The following is a 22,326-nucleotide window of genomic DNA, read 5'->3' as shown; positions in this document are numbered from 1 at the left end:
CTGGTTAGAACGCGGGAAGCGGAATCCGAATTGATTGACAGGCACTCTGGCCAATGAGAAACGTGGACCTAAATGCAGTTGTGTTTTAAACGGCGAATGGTTTCTCGGCCGCAGCCGATAGGGCGGGGCTTTGATGTAGCGCGTGGTAGCTGTGTCAGAGCAACAAAATCCGGAGGGTCTTCATACAGTCAAAAAGGAAGAGGAGGATTTCGCCTAAGGTAGGAGCGTTTGGGTTTTCTTTCAAGTGTTTTGCGGGTTATTCCGACTCCTGTTAACCATAACGTTCTCCGGGAATGTGCTTTGTAACTGTAATATTTTATTTAAGAATATAAACGCAGTTTACACCACATTAATCACGTTAACTAGCCACCGCGGGTGTCGAAATTAAGATTTCTCCGGCACGTTAATTACACAGCAGCATACCGGACAAAGGTTACATCATTTAAAGAGTGGGTGTTTGCAACTAGGACTCACTTTGTTAGCCGTGATTAGCCTGCTGAGTGTGGTGAGTGGTGAGCCTCAAGTTCGCGGCGATCTATAAAGCCATAATGGATTGACATCACCGTCTCAAATTGGCCGGGCAGAGTAACGTTTGCCCGAGGTAACGCGTCCACTGCTTGCTCACTGTGCAGGGATGCGTTGAACTGAAACAGGAAGAACGACGTATCTTTACACTGTGAGATCGTTCTGCAGATGTGACCTGACATGGAGACGTCAGCTCCAGAAGCCCTCCATCCTCAGCAGCAGCCGCCGCAGTCAAGACTGCTGCATACGCTTACTGTAGCTAATGCAATGCGGCACAGGCCAGGTTGTACATGACTTGTGATCCAACTAAATATGACTACAGGAAATTTAATGAGCTCTAAATCAAAGTTCCATCGATACTGATGTTGCCACTTATTGGTATGACTATACAAACTACAGCATTTTGCAGCATGAGTTTGCTTCACCAGAGATCCTTACTGACAGAGACGCCCTGTCAGGATTACACATTCATGGTATTTCTTTAAAAAAAGTGCAATCCAGAGGTGTCATCTCCATCTTATTCAGTTTACATAACCAGGAAATACACAGCAAGTTATAATTCCATAGACTCCATGCTCAGTTGTAGGGAAACTCCCTTTTACACCACTTTCAAGCAGCAGTGATTCTTAGCGAATTCTTAGTAATTCCATGCATATCCGCAGCAGAGCAGTCAGAGATCATCAACATTTAAAAGCAGATCTAATGGGCTTTTATTATACAACCAAACAAAAGTTAGGGTGACACTGAGGCTTCCTTCCCGGTATTGTGCATCAAGAGAAACAACTGTTAAAATCAAATGAAAATCAACATCATCAAAAAAGGAGTGTTTGTGTGAGGCTCCCCATGAGAAATGATTTCACTCGCTGACTACTAATTGCATGTTTAACGTATTGATTACTTTAAAATGTTTTTTTTGGTGACATTAGTTTGAGGCAAAAGAGACAGTGTTAACATTTTTCTGCATTTTTCAGTTATTTTCTGTTAGTGAGCTGTGTTGCTAAGTGGTTAATGTTAGGTTTCTTACATATTTGAGGTCATAAGCTGTGTTTGAGGTCTGCAGACCACAGGCTGAAGTTTGGTTTTAGAGCTTATATATCACCTTCTTGGAGCTATTTACCCAACCGAAATAAGCCCACAATTTGGATTTCCTGCCCGACTGTTGAATAGCAACAGGGGCCAACCATGTAAACAATGTCTGTCCATGATTGACTGACCATTGCAACTTCCTGTGGAGTTTGAGGATTTTTTTTCTTTCTTTTTTTTCACTGACTAACATTTATTTAGAGATAATCTCTTGCTGGTTACGGTTTCCAAAAGTTTTTTTTTTTTTTTAAATCATTTTAGATGACTATTCTCATTGTGTTTAGACGTCATCATTCTATTGTCTGCCTGATCGAATTGGTTTTATTTCAGTGTTTCATAATAAACCAATTAATGTCAATTAATCCTTACCACTCCCTGGAAGATGAACATTGCTGCTTAAATGGCATCTTCCTCATAAACTGTATAGCACATTCTCATTAATTTTCTGTGTTTTTCAGTGGGGTATTTATGGAACGTTAACATTTTGCGCTCTTGCACAAAACATGTTAGAATTATTCTGCTTGAGCAGTGGTACAGTAAAGAGCTTCAGGCTTGACTCCCTATTTCTGGATGGGGCAGAGGAGGGCAGGATGGGGGTAGGGTGAGTCTGAAGTCTCTGTGACTGAGTCATTGGTTTAGCTAATGATACAATTAGAATGCTACACTTTGCATCTCCTGATTAGCTCCCCTGCTCGCACAGACTGAATTTGCTTGCCTGAGTTGTTTTTACAGATGTGTTTCAAAAGGTAATAGGCAATTTTCAAGCAATCATGGTTTCATCAGACAACCACAATTTTTAAGGTCATAAGCGATAAATGGATAGGTCTGACTCAGACACTGAACGTAATGGGGAATCTAAACAATAGTTGTTTGTAATTGTACAATTTGGGACAGAATGGGTAAAAGTTTTGAATAAAATGTGCATTTTATATTAAGTTACGGCTACTTAAATGTGCACAAGTCTGCATAAAATTCTATTGCAAAGAAATAAAAAAAGCTACATAGTATTCTGCTATTTTGGCGTATTTTTTTCATTATATTCAAAAGAATATAAGATTGTTTATGGCAACATTTTTGTCCCAGTTGTTTACTCAGCGGGGATTTGTTTGCAACTGACATGATTTAGAAAATTTACTGAGTTGGTATCTATAAATGTGAAGTACATGTATGATGTTTGAAGAGGTCGTTTCGTTGATAATCCGGACTCTCGAGCTTTTTTTCTTCTTAATAATCAAAGGTTGATAGAAGATTGAACTCAGAAGTTTAAAATTCAGCTTACGACTCTTATGTAATTAGTGTTTCCTTAAACAAAAGTTTCAGTTCTGAGTAGGGATCAGCATATAAGCTTTTAATCGTAATAAATATACATGTAAGCTAGGGCTGTGCGATATGACCAAAATCTCATATCCCGATATAAAACATCTATCGTCCCGATAACGATATAAATCACAAAAAATGTAATATTTTCTGTAAATTCTGTGAATCTCGGATAGGTTTAGTGTTTCCAGCTGGGCGTCATGTAGCTGGAGTTCAGTGTTTTAACCGATGCATGAAACTACACATTTTTAGACATAAGTTGTAACGGCCACCGTTTTCTTTGTGAGTATTTATTACACGGCGTGCTGCGGGGAAACGCCTGTTCTAACGTTTGAGTCTAAGGTTTATTTTTTAGCACCTGACGACTCTTTTTTTGCTTCTCATCCGTCAATACTCTGCATACTTTTTCACGTGATTCCGTTTATTTTGAAAATTCTCAACAGGATCTTGAGCTTTATTGTGAAAAGTTTATGTGGAAAATAAACAAGCGGACATGCGATGGTTTTACCATCGTTGTTGCTAACCACAACCCATAAAAACAGGCGCTTGTCCGTCAGTAGTGTGGTTATATTAAATATAAGAGAAAGAGAGAACTTTAAGAAATTAATATAGCCACTACAGTGACCATCAAAACGATGAAAAAATATTGCCGTAAACAGTTTATTTTGCGACACCACGAAACAAACGATTGCGTAAAATGAAACGATAGACGTTTTTATATCGTCATCCGATATATATTGTTATATGAACAGCCCCTATGTAAGCTTTTCCAGCATGGCATCAATCCTTGGTGCCTTGTTTTTCTGCTTATCGTTATGTCAGATACAGTTAGCAGAAGTAAATGGGCCTGACCCAATGTACAAAAGAGGATTTTGAACTACAACAGGAACATTATTAGTTCACACAGTGTGTTTGGTCAATTAAATATTCCTTTTGTGTGCTGTATCTATGGTGAGCAAACATACGGAAAAGGTCTGATGGTGCAGTCCTATGTTGTCCTGCTAGTTATGCATCAGTTGTGTGTTGTTGCACAGATCCCTCTGTTAACATCGCATTATCCATTTGCTGAAAATGCATCCACTTAGGCCCAGACGGAACAGCTGATTTATGTATCTCTGCAGCCCTCACTACATCTTCTGTGCACATAAAGTGTTGCTGATGAGAGCGATAAACCAGGCAGTTTATTCCCCTCAGCCAGCAAGAAGACAAGGTAACTGATCCCAATTGCAGAGGACTGAATGTTTTTTTTTAAACAGCAATCAAAAACCTGATTTAAATTGGGTAATCTCTATTCAGGGTCATCTACTTATGTGCCTCTGCATCACTTTCAGCTGTGGTGCTATTTTTTAAAATTTCATCTTGGAAGCCCCACTCAGAACCATTTGTACTTGAACATCTGCATTTTCTCCACAAATATTAAAGTTGTGTAGCTGTAGTTCATTAAATTCTGTTTCAGTGTCTACTTTTGTAGGGGTCCATTTTGTTGCTGCTTGGTTTCTTGCACCTTCAGGTTAGGGGCTTAGCGAGGAGCTTTTTAAAAAAAAAATAATAATAATAATTTTGGTGTATTTGCTCTTTAATTGTCACAAACAGTGACACCTTACTAGTAAAACAATAACAACTATCTTGAAATTGGAAAAAAAAAAGACTTCCGGTTTATGTGACTATGGCGTAGGTCGCACCGAGCGTAGCTCCTGCAGAGTCTAGTTATTATCTAGCATTTCCAGGCACTTTTTGACGGGTTTTTTCTTTTTGTATAGTTCCGAGACAAGACTGTTTTTGCCTTTTGTGTTTACAATGTCGCGTAAGGTTAATAAGAGCGCAAGCACCTCTCAGCCGAACTTGCGGCCTGCTGCTAACACTGCATCCCCGCCTCGTGGTAAAACTTCGCCACGGCCTGGGTCACCCGACACGCCGCTCGTCGATACGGAAAAATTCACGAAGGCTGAACTCCTCTCTGAACTTCGTGAAGAAATTTCATCACTGTTTAAAAAGGAACTGACGGCAGCGTTTGCGGAGAATCTCACGTCTATCAGGTCCGACATACAGCAACTAAAAACGGACCTTTCCTCAGATATAACTACCATGCGGCAGGAATTCGCTGGCCTCAGGAGCACGGTTACGGGGATGGAGCAGTCTCTCTCCACATGTACAGATGATATTGTCCACCTCCAAGCCAAAGTTGATGCGATGTCAAAGGAGTTGGCCAAATTGGAGAATAAATGCGAGGATTTGGAGTCCAGGTCTCGCCGCAATAATATACGCATTGTTGGTGTGCCAGAGGAGAACGTCCTGTCCGCTACAGATGTGTCCGTGCTGTTGATGGAGGCATTTCAGCTTGGGAAGGAGCCGCTTGTAGACAGAGCCCACCGAACTTTGGCCCCCAAACCTAACACCGGTGAACGTCCCCGTGCTGTGGTTGTGAGGCTGCACTATTACGCGGACTGTGCTAGGATTCTCCAGAAGGCCAGGGAGCTGCAGAGAGTGCAGATAAATAATATGACCATTTCTGTGTTCCCCGACCACACCGCTAAGACAGCGCGGGCCCGTGCGGCTTTCAATGAGGTCCGTCGCCAGCTTCGCGGCATCCAGGGAGTCCGATTTGGGATCCTCTATCCGGCAAGACTACGGATCACTTATCAAGGAATGCAGCGCGACTTCGTCTCGCCAGATGAGGCCAAGGAATATATTAAGACAATAACCACAAGATAAAAGATATAGCAGGACAATGTTTGTCTGTTTGAAATAGCGTATGATCCTAATCCAAACATCATTGTGGTAAGCTAAGTTTGTTACTCTGCCAAACACTTGTTTTGTTTTACCTGTCTAATAGTAAAATATAATTGGGTTATTTTTATTTTATTTGTGCCTTTTAATCTATTGAGAAAAGACTCTGTTGGAGCTTTGGTTTGACACGGTTCGTTTCGTAGTCGGGAGCGTTTTTGTTCAGATTGCTCCGGGTGGGAGCGTGCACTGCCGTCTCCGTCGTTTGGGGATGGGGGCTTTTGCTGTGCAGGGGGGAGGCGGGTGGGTGTGTTTGACGTGTTATTATTATTTTTATTCTGAAGCTGTACTTTTGTTGTTGTGGGTTTGCGTTGTGTGTTTGTGTGAGTGTGTTTTTCCCACTTGTTCTTTCTTTGGGGGTGAAGAAATAAGTATTTTCTCTTTTGTCTTTCTGCAATGATCAGCACTTCAGGTCAGTCCTTAGGCAATAGTGGTATTAGATTTTTAACTTGGAATGTCAAAGGTATGAATAGCCCAATTAAACGATCTAAAATATTTACGCATCTTAAACGTTTAAAGAGTGATGTAATGTTTTTGCAAGAGACCCATTTGCGAGATCGGGATCATCTTAGGCTCAGGTGCCCATGGGTGGGTCATACTTTCCATTCAATGTTTAATTCAAAAGCCAGGGGGGTGGCGATCTTAATAAACAGAAGGGTACAGTTTACAGCCTCTGAGATTAAAGCTGACAAAAACGGGAGGTATTTGGTTGTTGTAGGCACCATGTACAATGTACCCGTCCTCTTAGTCAATGTGTATGCGCCAAATTTTGATAATCCAGGTTTTACAGATGCACTTTTGAGTAGTCTCCCTTCCCTTGATACTCATCTTTTGATATTGGGTGGTGACCTAAACTGTGTTATTGATCCTGCCTTAGATCGTTCGAATCCTCGGACCCTGACCCAATCCTCTATGTCCAAGTCTATTTCTGAGTTTATGTCTCAGAATGGTTTTGTAGATCCCTGGAGGTTTTCTAACCCTACTGCCAGAGCGTACTCTTTCTTTTCTCAGGTACATCAGTCCTTTTCGCGGATTGATTATTTTTTTGTGGACGGTTCCCTTATTCCAAAAGTACTGTCATCTACATATCATCCTATTGTCATTTCCGATCACGCACCACTTAGCGTTGACATCAAGCTCATAGCCCAGTCCTCTTTTTCCTCACCCTGGAGATTTAACTCTTTGTTGCTTTCGGATGAGGGGTTTGTTACCTTTATCAAATCCGCAATTGATGAATTTATGGTGTTTAACGACAGCAATACTGTTACGAGGTCATTGCTTTGGGAATCTCTTAAGGCATATGTGCGTGGGCAAATAATTTCTTTCTCTGCCCATTCCACTAAAAGCCACAAAGCCAAACTTCAAACTTTGACTACACAAATTTGTGACATAGATAGACAGGTTGTTGACAGTCCCACTCCCGATTTGCATAAAAGACGACTTGACTTGCAGACTGAATTTGATTTACTTTCTACGGCAGATGCTGAACGTCTTTTACTTCGTGCGCGTGCGACTTATTATGAATATGGTGATAAGCCCAGAAGGCTTTTGGCCCATCAGTTAAAACGTCAGGCCTCGTCTCGATTAATTTCCCAGATTAAAGATGCGGCAGGCAACTCGGTCTCTGATTCAAAGGAAGTAAACGAGGTGTTTAAGACGTACTATTCCTCCCTATATGAATCTGAACCTGCTGCTGACGCCTCAGAGATGGATTCTTTTTTTAACGGTCTTACAATGCCCACTGTCGATCCTGTTATAGCTGAACAATTAGATGCCCCTCTTAGGCTGGATGAAATTGTGCATGCAATCAAGACCATGCACAATGGTAAGGCACCAGGACCTGACGGGTTTTCAGTTGAATTTTTAAAAACTTTTATAGACAAGTTAGCCCCACTACTTCTTTCGGTGTATAATGAATCTTTTGAACGTGGTCTATTGCCCCCTACATTGTCTCAAGCACTAATTACTGTTCTCTTAAAGAAGGGTAAGGATCCTACGTCTTGCACCTCGTATAGGCCTATTTCACTGCTGAATGTTGATGTTAAAGTCTTGGCTAAAATTTTAGCAATTCGCCTTGAAAAGGTTCTTCCTACTATTATTTCAGATGAACAGAATGGCTTTATTAAAGGCCGCCAGCTGTTCTTTAATGTCCGCACGCTTTTGAATGTCATTCTTTCCCAACACTCAACCACTAATCCAGAAGTAGTTATCTCACTTGATGCTGAGAAAGCTTTCGATCGTGTAGAGTGGAGCTTTCTCTTTGCGGTCTTGCAAAGATTTGGTTTCAAGGACAGATTCATTTCATGGATTCGACTGTTGTACAGGGCACCCCAAGCCAGTGTCTATACAAATGGTGTTTCCTCTGGCTACTTCTCATTGTCACGCGGGACGAGACAGGGTTGCCCCCTGTCCCCCCTACTTTTTGCTATTGTAATTGAACCCCTATCTGTAGCTTTGAAGGCCCTTCCTCATTTTCGTGGTATTTCCCGGTCAGGCCTTGACGTAAAATTGTCTTTATATGCAGATGACCTGCTTCTATATGTTTCTGATCCCTTATCTAGCATACCATCGATTGTGTCTCTACTAAACAAGTTCGGCTCTCTGTCAGGTTACAAAATAAATCTTCTTAAAAGTGAATGTTTCCCCATAAATTCTTTAAGTCTTACACTTAAACAATCTGACATTCCTTTTAGACTTAGCCCTGCTGGCTTTAAATATTTGGGAGTTAACATGACTCATACTTTGTCTTCTCTATACTCTTCCAATTTCTCCCCTTTAATGACTCAAATTCAATCAGATTTTCAGAGATGGAAATCGCTACCTTTGTCCCTAATTGGTCGGATCAATGCTGTAAAGATGAACATTTTGCCTCGATTGTTATTTCTGTTTCAGAGTATTCCTATATTTTTACCTAAAGCTTTTTTCAAAAAGTTAGACCAGCTAGTTACATCGTTTTTGTGGGGAGGGAAACACCCCAGGGTGAGGAAATCATTATTACAGAGACTGACATTTGATGGTGGTCTTGCCTTGCCTAACTTTTTATTTTACTATTGGTCCTCTCATGTTCACAAATTGACCCATTGGCTTGAATCTCAAGACCTGCTGTGGTGCAAACTGGAACGCCTGTCGTGCACTTCCTCATCCTTAGAAGCTTTATTATTCTCTCCACTACCACTTAAGCCTTCTCATTTCACCCAAAATCCCGTGGTACAGTCTAGTCTAAGGGTCTGGTCACAATTCAGGAGTCATTTTAAGTACATCTCTGCGTCAGTACACATGCCCATCACGCAGAACCATCTGTTTACTCCTGGCCTCATTGATGGTACCTATGTACAGTGGAAGCGTCATGGTATTAATACATTTAAGGATCTCTATAAAGATGGCACTTTCTTAACTTTTTTAGACCTGTGTTCAGAAACAAATCTTCCGGCTACCAATCTATTCCGTTATTTTCAGGCACGGCATTGCACTTCTGCTCTCTTCCCCTCCTACCCTCTTCTCCCAAATGTCCAACCATGGGAGGAATTCTTATCCCTTAAACCCAATAAGAAGTCAATTATATCTTTAATATATAAACAACTTATGGATTTAAATGTCCATTCCGTTGCTAAAATTAGGGGGGCTTGGGAGCAGGAGTTAGGAATAATTTTTTCGGATCAGCAATGGGAGAAAGCAGTATCCAATGTCCGTTATAGTACGTCCTGTGCCAGGTTACAACTCATCCAGTTCAAGGTGTTGTACAGGGTTTACTATTCAAAGTCTCGTCTGTCTGAGATTTACCCACAAGTGATGGATCAGTGTGAGAGATGTCATGCCACCCCATGTGACCTAGGCCATATGTTCTTTCTGTGCCCAAGACTCCATGGCTTCTGGAGTCAGTATTCAGTTATTCTTTCCAAAGCTCTTGGGACCCAAATCTGCATGGACCCTTTTCTAGCTGTTTTTGGGCTTCCAGTCAACACTGGTCTAACCGACCCTACACACTTCAAAATATTAGCCTTTACATCACTTTTGGCTAGACGTTGCATCTTACTCCTTTGGAAATCTTCAAAGCCACCTTCAGTTTCTTTTTGGTTTAGAGATGTGATGTCATCTCTTAAATTGCAAAAGATAGGCCTTGTGGCGAAGGGCAAATACAGAGAATTTTATTCTATCTGGGGCCCCTTCGTGGACTATTGCAAGTCATTAAACGCTCTACCAGCTGATTAATATCATGTCTCTTCCCCCCCCCCCCCCCCCCCCCCCCCCTTTTTTTTTTTTTTTTTTTTTTTTTCTCTTTCCCCCCTTTTGGGGTTTGTGTTTGTTTTGGGTTTCTTATTAGGTTTTGTTTTGTTTGTTTACTTAAGCGTGTGTGTAGGTGTGCCTGTGTGTGTGTTATTGTGTCTGTTCATGTAAGAAAAACTAAAAAATATGTGAGGGGAACAGATTGTGTTGTCATTGTAAACTACTGTACACTTGTCTCTCAATAAAAATATTAAAAAAAAAAAAAAAGAAATTGGGAAAAAAAAAAAAAGTTTTTAACTCAATGAAAAAAAAGCAAAGTTTCACAGTAAAATAAAAATAAACTGATTTAGACAGCACTAGAACACCTCTGATTGAAGTATCCATCCTTCAGTGTCCAAGATGGTTGAAGAAGCTAAATGGTATTGAGCTCCACTAATACAACAACTTTTCAGTCAGCCAGGCACAGCATGAAAGTAGCTACTGTGATATCACCTACTGGTTTCTCAAGTCCCATTTTAAAGCTGAGCATTTCCGTTGTCACTACCTTGATCTTTTGAAAGATAATCTGATAGGAGTCGGGTTTAATTTGAGTTTTTCTCTGTGAAACTTCACAGTGATGGGTTAAAGACTTGTCAGTCATATGTTGTTGGTCAGTGACCGTAACCCACATAATCCTCTTTTCTGAAACGGATGGCCAGTATTTACAAAATGGATGTAATGTTTTATAAACTGTGAACCAAAATGAACGACTGAGCCCATTAACTCATCGAGAAAGTGTTTACGTAGCTCAGAGGCGAGGGGCATTTTCCCATTGACAACTGAATGCAGGTTTAAGCTTTACATATTGGCTTTACTTACACACAGGTGCTACGGGTGTCTTTTATACTGTCTATGGAGCTAGCTAGTAGAAATAAAACATTAGTGAGGAAGGGCTAGTCCCCAGTAACTGAACTTTCAAAATAAAAACAACATGGTTGTCATCTGCAGATGGATGTTTGTTTGTTTGTTTGTTTGTTTTTTAAAAAAAAAAAAGAAAAAGAAAAAAGCAGTTGCCAGGTGTTTTTTGGATAGATTGCTGAAGTAAACTCTATATATGGTGGTAGTTAATTGACACCCCACTAGACTTTAAAGTAATTTCAGCATGTAAATACACTCGGCATGGTTCAGCTAGAAATGCTAGCAAAAACAGAGGTAGATTATTATTATTTTAAGATAAGATTCATAATTAGCTTGTTTGTCTGACCCCATGCTAAATGTGTGAATAACAACAATTGAACTACAGGCTTCTCTTAAAATAGCTCTTGTCCCAGGTGTTAAATTTCCTAGTATCTGAAATGGACCGGGCTTTATTCACCTTACTAAGTTATTCATTAAAAGAATACCACAATGTCCTTTTAAATTTGCCAGTTAAATGGTTGTTTTTCCATACACCAAGAAACTGTGACACATTCCAGCAGAAAAAAACAAGATAGAGATTAATGATGCAGTTTATTTTTGTGAAATGAAAATTTGTTGTGCTGTTTTTATTTTTTCTTTCTTCTGTTGTAGCTGAACTATGTGAGTTAACATTTCTTAAACTGCCCAGCTGGTAGTAAGGAGGGCACCTGGCATGATCACAAGAGCATCACCCTTTCCTTATGCAACTGTCTGGCAAAGCTCCAGAGTTTCTCACAGAGACTTCATGCCGACAGCATTGGGCATATACCCAGCAAAAAGCCAGCCCCTGCAGCACTGAGTATGAACATGAATCTGTATGGACATAATTTTCTACGGTCATGATTAGAGGTGCCTTTGTTGTCTGTGAAACTGTGTAGAATGGTGGTTCAAGGTCATGTGTGTCTCCTCTGTGCTACCTCCCTTTTTGTAAAATGTTTAATCTAACATGATTTTGATCAATTTCCCAAAGGGTAATTAATGCTTGAGGGATATTATTATTTGAGAGTTACTGAGAGCAGATGAAAATGTATTTAGCTGGCCTGGCAGATATCCCACCATGCTCGGTGTCATGATTGGAGAGGAGCTTGCCATGAAGCCGTGGTCTGGCTGGAAACAGAAGCTGGAGATGCCGTGACTGGGCCTAGGCTCAGCGAGAAAGGCCAGGAACAGTGGTGCGCAACAGTGAAGCTTTAGCTGTCCCCTCAGGCTCTGGAGAACACAAACACATACACAGGGCAGAAAATCTATTAACACATATCTAAGGAAGCCGGTCTGAACATCACACTGGTGCCAAACACAAACTAAAGAAGTAGAACACATATAAGAATATGGAATCATTTTAGCAATCACATGTCCTTGGAATTCAGGTGACACAAAGTAAGGTATAGAGTATAAATGTAATTATAAGTTTTATTATGCACGACATAGTGCAATTGTAATTTCTTTTTGAACTGTCCACTCTACTATACTTATATTTATTTCTTGTCTTTATTGTTTCTTGTCTAAGCACTAAATCATCTATGTGCTGATACCATACCACTGGATATTTCCCTGTCGTAGGAGTCACAAACACATGATGGGACTTGGGATGTGTTCCACTCAAATGCCGTCATCTCTTAGCCCAACTACCTGCTTAGCCACCGGTTCACTTAACCAGTGCCCAGTGCAAACCCTACAGTGGAAAACCTGAACAATCAGGACTCCACGTATCCTGATTACCCATGACATCATAATAAATATACACTATTAGAAGCTTGTTCTGGTAACATCTTCCTTTAACCTCACTTCTTGACCCCCACCTACTGTGTCTGGCTCCACAACTCACTCTTTCTCTCTCTTTTTTAGTCAGGTAGATGGCTTCATAATGTTGTTTAAACATCAATAACATTAAGTTAAACTTCCATCCCTGCTTTTTGAAAGCAGTGGTTTTATAGCATTGATTTTTGCTAGCATTACTTGCAAATACTATCAGCAAGGTGGGGTCAGTTTCTCAGAAAGTGCACTTGTGTACATTACCTTTTAAAATTCACACTGTGATAAAGGAGAGTAGAATAGGGAGGTTGATGCATGCTAAAGTGCACTGGATTTGATTAACAGCAGTATGTGTTATAACACATTGTCAATTCTTAAATGGATGTGGTGTTCAGAAGTTACCAGTCTGCTCATAAGGTTTAGAGTGCACAGCTGTGAATAAGTGGTTTCAAGGCATGCATATTGGGTGGGTGATTGGTGCTTGGTTCCAAGATTTATATCTTTACGTTCTGTTACTGTAAGATGTGATTTAAAAGTGGTTTCCTCATAGAACTAGTCAGCTAGACTTAGCAGTGTGTTTGTGTGGCTAACTGGAGTTGAGCAATTCTTAAAATTGGAAACCATAGGTCCCTTAGTCCAAGATAATAGTGTCTTGTCACTGAATTTCGAATGAACATAACTTTGATTTCTGCTTTCTCTGACCCGCCCATCTTGCATCATTTACAGCTCACTGTTTCACTGAATGCATGCTTACTCAAATGCTGACAGTGCAAAGGGATTGTGTGTGTGTGTGTGTGTGTGTGTGTGTGTGTGTGTGTGTGTGTGTGTGTGTGTGTGTGTGTGTGTGTGTGTGTGTGTGTGTGTGTGTGTGTGTGTGTGTGTGTGTGTGTGTGTGTGTGTGTGTGTGTGTGTGTGGAGGGAGGGGCATTTCCTATAACGCATCTGCTCTGCACAGTGACTCCAAGCTCTCACATTTATTCTGTCACTTCTGTCTCTTTCTTTTTTTCTCCTTTAGTCTATCTTCTCTGTGCCTGTTCTGTCTGTCCTTTGTCACTTTTTTTTCTGTCTCATGTTCTCATGTCAGACATACGTGCTCATATCACTCAGGCGCATAATCGTGGTCACACAGGATCACACATTCACCAGTCTTCTATCATTCCTCCTCCCTCTCCTCTCTCAGCTTTTCTGCTCAGTCTCTTGGATTTTTTTGGCTGCTGCTCCTCCATCATTGCTACTGTGCTCTGCATTTACTCCCTGGTTCTGCTCACTGCGTCAGGAATCAGCAACAGACTGAGGTGGGTGTTTTAAGAGCATCATCGCTAGGTCTGAGGCTATACATCTCTGGTATCTCTCTCTCTCTCCCTCTTCCTTTCCTCTCACTTTGTTCTGCCAGTGAGAGTCGGGATGATTGCGCTTGTCTGTTCCTACAGGGGAGCAAGTGCTATACTATCTGTATGCTGCAGCATTTAACACTGACACACAATATGCTAGCAAGGTAGCGTATCTTTGTCTGTTTCAGTTTTGTCAATATGGTTGATAATGCTGCTGCTGCATTGAAAACAGTCTTTGCATACCTTGTTATACTGGCATGCATTTCCCCCTGTCTGACTCTGTCTTGCGTCTGTTTCTACTCCATTACTTTCCTTTGTCTGAATGTCATGCTTTATGCATGCTCTGTCCTTTTGAATTTCAGCCAAATACTTACTATGTTCTAAGATTTATAAAGAAGTACCTTAAAATAGTCTGCGTGAAGGACATGGGTGCAGGCTTGCACTAAAACACACATGCACATTCACAGAGGAGGTTCAATTCCTCTTCACCTTACCTGCCCTGCTGCTGCTGCTGCAGTCCCATCTGTTGCCGTCGCCACAGCGAGCAACACCCTGAAGCGAGGCTTTAACTGTTCTTGCAGTGTTGTGATGTGAGTTGCTGAGAGGTTGTGACAGTCATTTGTGCCTGGTCGAATGTGTTACCATGTTATTTAAATGTGTGTTTGTGCGTGGGTGTTCATGCTGTGGCTGATTGTTGTGGGCCAGGATCTCCGCATGCCCGTGTGTGTGAGTTTGCGCTCACATACAGTATGTGTGCTTGCCTGGCCATGGGCTCCGGTCCAACAAGAAAGCACAGGAGAGGCAGGCTGCAGGGTTTCAGTTTGGTGCAGTAAGCTGTTGAATGCTCTGTAACGAGCAGAAACGCCAGATTCTTGTGGTGTGTCCTTTCACTCGGCAGGTACAGCTGTATTGCAGGAAAACTGTTTTTTGTTTTTTGTTTTTTGTTTTTTTAACTGAAATATCTGCAGTGCATATGACTGCAATATGTCCTTGAATTGGCTCTGACAGAGGCAACAAACAGTACTACTAACAATTCTTCAGACAACACCCTTTCAAATAAATGCTGCGTGACATCCAGTGATAAAAGAGCGGACTGATTAATCAGTGTTTTGCAGAATTTCTTTGATTAGATGTCATTCGTAATAGTTGTTAATGTTCGCATAAAAAAAGGTATCACTGCTTCTTTTATAGTGTTCTGCTGCACCTGCAACCTGCTGATTTCAAAGGCAGATGTTTGGAGTTGTTCTATAAAGATACAAATTAAAACAGAGACAGCGTAGATCAATAAACTCCCTTGAGGTTTAAATGTTTTTTAGGCAAACACCTTTCCCTATCATCTACATTAAGTTGTAACTACATGCCTGTGCAGATTATAGCATCAGAGGTGTTCAGAGAGATTCAGATGTGTAAGATCTTCAGTCATGGGCTTAACGGCTGTCGGTGGTCATTGGCAGAACTCTGACATTTCACTCAGCCTTATCACCAGTGTAGGTCCTCACTCTACAGTTTTCACATCTTGGTCTGCTGGATGCTCCAGTTGGAGTGTTTTGTAAACTGAGCTCAGTAATCATTGTGCAGTTAAGATTTAGCGGCCTGTCTAGCATCATTAACCCTGTTTTGGAACTCCTGTGGGTGTCACACTCATGCAGACACAGGAGCTTGGGAAATTTATCATATGTCTTTTTTTTCTGTTTTCTTTTCTTTTCTTTTTTTCTTTTACCAGGTGTGTTTTCCTCCTGCCTAGCTCCCATATTTTTTTTTTTTTAAATCCAATTGTGTAGGAAAAGATGTCTCTATTATGTGAACCTTGCCGAGGACTGAACTAGGAATATAAATAATAAAATATTTTCTCAGCTAATAGAACCGCTGAGGTGTTTCATGTGACTCTGCTGTTTTTACCATAGTCCTGTTGATAGCGTGAGGTGGTGGATTTTGTTTGAAACTGGGTAATATTGATGATATCACACACAAATACTGATTGAGTATTTCATCAAGAGTGTATGTGGATTTTTTTTCTTTTTCTTTTTTCTTTTGTCATCTTTAACAATCACTACGGGGGGGTTGGTGTTACACTCACAATCATATCTAAGTTGGGTTTTTTTTGTTTGTTTTTTAAGTCAGTATCCCTGCTTGGTGATGAACATTTAATGGAGGCAATTGGAGGCAAAATCAACAATCTAGTTTTCAGAGACAATAATCAATATCTTCAGTCATTTCCCCTTAAAGACGACATTTGATGAGCTCCCTGGGCCCTGTTTCAGGAAGCCGGTTTAGTGGAAAAACTGAGTAAGTATACCCTGAGTTAACGAAAACTCTGGGTTTTCGGTTTCACAAAGCGAGTTCAGATGAAGCCTCAGTGAGTCACTATGACGACACACTCCGTGAAGCTAACCTGCCCCCTAGCAGGTTTACTACAACTAACCCTGACTGTCTCCGCCCCTTTGTCGGAAACCTGACAGTAGGAAGTGTCGGACATGGCGTGCCCCGTCCTTGAAGAGCCAGTAGATCGTGAAGCCCAAATTCTCCGCAGAGCTCTCCGCCGGGAGAGAGTGATCAGAGCGCGTTTGGACATTTTATCATTTCCTGATGATTTTCCGTTCTTCAGCACAATCTATAAGTTATTTGGATAACATCCTCAGGCCATATATTACGCATGTGACACATCGTGGACATCCTCTCAGTTCTGTACATATTATTTGTATTGCACTTCGGTTTTTTGCAAACGGGAGCTTTCTGTATAATATTGGTGACGCTGAGCACGTTTCCAAGGCTACCGTCTGTCGGTCAGGAATGTTACAGTTGCACTGAAACGTCTCCTGTACCCGTTTGTGGTGTTCCCCGGTCACAGACCCACAAGATTCATCAAAGAGGGATGCCACAAAATTGCAGGTATCAGGATGACCAAAACTTAATTTATGATGTGGTGATACTTGGACTACTACTTAAATTTTACATTTATTTTCACGGTTCCCAGGCGTGATTGGCTGTACAGATGGCACTCACATTCCAATCATTGCTCCTTCAGTAAATGAAGGAGACTATGTGAACAGGAAGTCTTTCCACAGCATTAATGTGCAGGTACATAGTTCCCTGTAGCATTTCAAACTAACAAATTATTTCATTATAGTAATGGATGCTAATTTGTGTTCTCTGCACTGTGAAGATCATATGTGATGCTGCCAACATTATCACAAATGTGGAAGCCAAGTGGCCAGGCTCTGTCCATGACTCACAAATATTCCGTGAATGTACACTGAGCACAAAATTTGGACATGGTGAGTTGAGAATACTTTAAAATATATAAAGACCAATTGCTTCAGGGACATTTGAACTGAAGTGTATCCTTCTGTCTTAGGAGAGTTCACTGGCTACTTGCTTGGTGATAGGGGGTATCCATGTTTACCCTATTTGCTTACCCCTTACCCTGACCCGGGCCCACAGCAGCGATATAATCTGGCTAATTGCAGGACAAGAGCCAGAATTGAAATGACTATCGGAATGCTTAAGGCCCGGTTCCAGTGCCTGCAAAGACTCAGGGTCACCCCAGAAAGGGCATGTGACATTATTGTGGCATGTGTGATTCTTCACAACATTGCCACAATTAGAGGAGAACACTGTCTTTCTGAACCAAACATCAGCAGTGATCCAAACCATGAACATCCTGACCCTCCCACGGACATACAAGATGGAAGCGCAGTCAGAGACACCATATGTCACAATCATTTCCTTTGACCCATCACCTCAACATGTTGAAAGAAGAATAAACAGATTTTCTGTTCAACTGGCTTTATTGGTCGCCTGTGTTTCCTGTACACAAAGTATTAAAAGATGTAAACCTCATAAAGTGTCTCTGTTGCTTCCTCCTCTGTAACAGCTGTCAATGTTTCTTCATTATTTTCCTGCAGTAAAGAAATAAACAACATTGCTGTTCTACTGTAAACTCATATAATCTGTGGAGTATTACTCACAACTGCATGTTGGTCTGGCTCAACAGGAGGCTGCACCAGATGCAGTACACCATCACCATCAACTGATAGAATATGAGGTTTATACAGGTCACTTATAACTTACAAGGGACCAAATGGCAATTAACAAACATACCAATCACCTTACACTTCATTGTCATTATGCTCTCAAAGACAACCAAGACTGAGGGAAGGCAAAATCAGTAGGAAAATAACTTCACTACAAAATAATCCATTATGGTAAAGAGTTTATCAAATGAATGAGCAGCACTGCAAAGGTGACTGTGAAGAAAGGATGTATGCACATCATGTATTATTTTGAATTTACCCCCTATGTAGGCACTTGTGTCTTGCGGGGTTATTGACTCAGAGGATGTCCCCACAGAGATGCCTTCAGCCACAGGGCGCCCACTGTTTTGGCTGAGGGCCAACTGCTCAGCCTCTGTGAGTGGTGGAGGACCCCCACCTGTTTTTCGGGCCTCCACTTTTTTTCTGTTGGCTATAACGGGTCACATTTGAGCATACAGAGTAAGCAAATATGTACTTGTAATGTGCTCAGATAATTTCAATAAGTGCTTACAGAAAGAAAATTAATGTAGCCTCTAACTGCAATTGATTTACATCGGACAAACAGACCAAGCACTATGGCTCATAATACAATTACACCTTACCTGTTTGGACTATATTTTTATATTTCATTTTTACTTGCTGCCAGGAACGTTTGGGGCCTGTTGGGTTGCACCTGCGCTCACATCACATCACAACATAAAATGTATAAAATAACAAATAAAATAACATATGATAAAATAACGTGTTAAATGGGTGGAAATCCCTAGATCAATGTTTATATTAACACTCACGCATTGACTCTGTCGGCTATGTTTTGCCATGCATGCTCCCTTTCTTTTGCAGCTGTGGCTGTGTTACTTTTTTCCGCGGAATTTGCATGTTATCGGCATATGCTGCCATCAGAATTTCGGCCTCAAGCGCTGTGAAATACATTGACCGCGCCTTCTTTCCCTCCGTCTCCATGGTGACTCGCTTAATCTGTGCTCCGCTTATCAGGGCTTTATGTATCCTCGTCCGCGCGCTTCACTTGGGGTTGACGCAACTCCGCGTTGATTGAACTAATTGTTATCAGCCTTTCTGAAACCGAATATTCCGAGTTGGACAGTTCGGGGTTACTCAACCCTGCGTATCGTTTTTCACTCTGAGTTTTCTAAACCGGCTTCCTGAAACAGGGCCCTGTACTCTTAATGACGAGTTTTGACACCTAAGTATAAGTCAATAAAGTTGTGACTTGATGGCAATTAGAATAGTTTGTGTTCTTTCTGAGGGTAGAGCTTAAAGGGCCTAGCAGGCTTTCAAGGGATTAATGTGGAAAAATTGTGTATGGAGACAACCCAGTCTCCAATCTCCTTTGCTGCAATAAATAGTACAAAAAAATAAATATTAATGCATATTAACACAACATAGTATATGTTGTTTTAAAATGGACAAAATATAGAAACCAGGCCAGCACACCAACATTATACTACGTAATGGTATTGATGATAAGGTAGCTTTGGCTCTGGTTAATTGAAGAATTTGTCCTAGAGTGATCTGCAGAACTTAACATAGACCATACAGCATCTGCTCTCCTTTCTGCATTCACTGCATTCTTTAGCCACTCAGAGGGATTCTCATCATATGTAACTCAAAATGCTGGTACAAGACTCTGCAACATCATTCAGCAACTGTGCTTGAGTTCACAAGAAGGCAGTCTACAAAAGTGGCATATTCAAAAATCCCCTTAAAAAACCACGGATGATAGAACCTTAATGACTGTTGTACATGTGCCTAGCTTAATATAGATTAATTTTTATGGTAGTTTAATTTTAATGGAGACTGATTTGCATGTCACTGAGTAAAATAAGTGTTTGATCACCTACAGTTTTAAGATATGTTGGATATTTTTTTTAAATAAAGCATTTCTACCAAAGCTAAACTGGGGAGGTCTTAAAATTCAAGTGCTAGGCTATTTACTGTTGACCACTTTGCCTACAGCATTAACTGGCTTGTCTGTACAAGCCCTGCTCATGGCGTCTCAAGACTGATGTGGCTTAGTTCCAGTTGTAGCAGATCACACTAATGCAATTACTGAAGATGATGTAGTCATTGGCTTGTTGGTTTTCAGTTCTTGTAAATGTAACACTTCAGTCTTGCAACGGAAGTACTTGCCTTTCAAGAAGCAATTTTTCTGGCATTGTGATAAATGATCAAATTGCTGTTGATTTTGTTTAGTTTTTTCCCCTCCAGTTTGTCCCAAGATATTTTTAATGGATAGTGACATTAAATCTTGATCCATTAGTGGCCAGTCCTCTTTACTATAGTATGTCCTTGCTCTGTGGCATGCATTGTGTGTCCTTGAAACTTAATAAATCACTATAATAGGAGAAAATTACCCTAGAAACATTTTTCACAGAGTGCACAATAGTGTGTTGACTGGCTAATAAAAAGCATAATTTAGAGCCACAAGTGTGAAATGGGTATTTGTTGTGAAAGTGCTGCTGCTTAGTGTTGTCAGCATAAGGACAAAAATGGTTTCACAAAAGGAAGTTGGTCACCTGATGGGTTTCAAATTGATAACCTGAGTTTGAGTGGGCACTAATTTAATCGTTATTCATCATTTATATAGTCGCAGTCAGGTAATGGGGTTCACTCTTGTTATGTTTTACTTGTTTTAATTTTTTTTTAAACTTTTTTCAAAGCTGTTCCTTTGCTATTCTTCTGCATAATGGAAGTGAATTTGACAAAGAGCTGTGTAGCTTTTGTTGAAGATTCAGTGACAGTTATTTATTTCTATATTCAATATTTACACTCAGTGTAAGATGGTCATTGTTTAATTTAATATTTTGAAGCATGTGGTTTCTATTCTTAGTCTCATAAACTAAATTTGTAATATGAAACCATTTTACTCCACTACTCTTCACCCACAAGGAAAGTTAAGTAATTTGTGTGACGTTGTCATTGTTTATGCTTTTATTGGACACGTGGAATTGCTTTGTTTGACTACATCAGACCAAAACATGCAATGTATTTCAGTTACTATCATGCATTTCATCAGTTGTGATCAATCTAGCCACTTGTTAACACTCTCTAAGTGGAGCTTATTTCCTCTCTGAAGCTTTTATTTCATAAAAAGCATCTTCTGGTTTTGAATGAGGTCTACCTCCACAAGGAAACAAGACAATCTTTGAAGTGCGAGCTAGAAAGAGTGATCTACTGCCGGCATGTTGATTTTTTTTTTTTTTTTTTTTCTCTCTCTCACAGCACAGACCAAATTACATCTGCACACATTTGTACACGTACAATCTACTTTTGGGTCATGCGTTTCAGTTTCTCTTCTAGATGTTGCTGTTGATTCGTGACCTTAGATCAAGTGCACGCACGGTGAATTATGCTGCCTTGTTTCTTTTTGCAGAAGTTTAGGTCATGTTCATTAGAGATGATTTGTGAGTGTAGATGCATTTGACAAAAACTTGACCACATTATTCATGATGCTTTTGCAACATTGTGTAGAGACTACATGTGAATTATAAAAACACCACTGCAGGTGTGAAGAATGACTTGGCGCTGACTGTTGTGGTTGACGTGTGTGGTGACTTATGAGGCACTCTGCTGTTTGTGATAGTTGAGTTATTGAGGTCATGTCTATATTTGCTGCAAATGCGAAAGATTGATTTGAAAGTCTCAAACTGAAGTCTGGTATTTATCTATTTATTTTGTCCTGATTTTGCTGCATTCATAGACATCTAGCTGTGTAAGACATGACAGTCTTTCAGACATTAGTGGAAGTGTTACGTGAGCATTTGCCTTCGGTGGTGTCCTTTCTCTTTAATATTTCCGTATGAATCCCCCTCACACGCTTTCTGCTCGAAGGCCTTCCGTTACCTGCGGATTGGTTCAGCTGACTAAAAAAGACAGTGACTTATCTCTATCAGTAAGCATTAAAAAAAATGTAAATGATTCAGAAAATGAGCTTAGAGGAATCTAAGGTGTGTTAATGATGCTCACATATGACAATGGGTTGGTATAGTATCAAAACAAATGATTCACATGAATAAACTAATTCTCAACCCTCAGTTGCAAGCTTGTCCAGGCCTGATAAACTGCATTGTTGCTTATTTGTTGCTTCTTATTAAATGATGTATTGGACGGTAGCCTGCAGGAAATCAAGTGGAGCTGATTATACTTTTTGGAAAGTCCTTTCAACTTTGACACTTATCCTGTGACTCATGATATGAGTAGTCTGAAAGAAGGGCGGAGTTTATTTCCGAGTGACTAGTGAGCTGCTAGTTAAGGAAACTCTTTACATGGTAAGAATGCTGCCTGCCTGTAGAAATGGCAGCTTTGATTTTTGAACCCCT

The 22,326-nt window shown here is 40.5% G+C and overlaps 1 protein-coding gene across 2 annotated transcripts in view; it reads left to right on the top strand.

Moving 5' to 3' along the window:
• The first annotated feature begins 109 nt into the window (after positions 1-109).
• kcnab2a (potassium voltage-gated channel subfamily A regulatory beta subunit 2a) overlaps positions 110-22,326 on the top strand; it is a 121,088-nt gene continuing 98,871 nt past the window's right edge. For both annotated transcript variants that reach the window (XR_014911752.1, XM_085406786.1), the window contains exon 1: positions 110-218. The gene's annotated coding sequence lies outside the window, so the exon portion shown is untranslated. The remainder of the gene's footprint in view (positions 219-22,326) is intronic.

This window comes from Rhamphochromis longiceps, linkage group LG5 (assembly GCF_057381845.1).
Source record: "Rhamphochromis longiceps isolate RC_006_pf linkage group LG5, R_longiceps_female_GT1.1, whole genome shotgun sequence".
NCBI classification, from domain to species: Eukaryota; Metazoa; Chordata; class Actinopteri; order Cichliformes; family Cichlidae; genus Rhamphochromis; species Rhamphochromis longiceps.
This window is presented reverse-complemented; position numbering and strand designations above follow the sequence as displayed.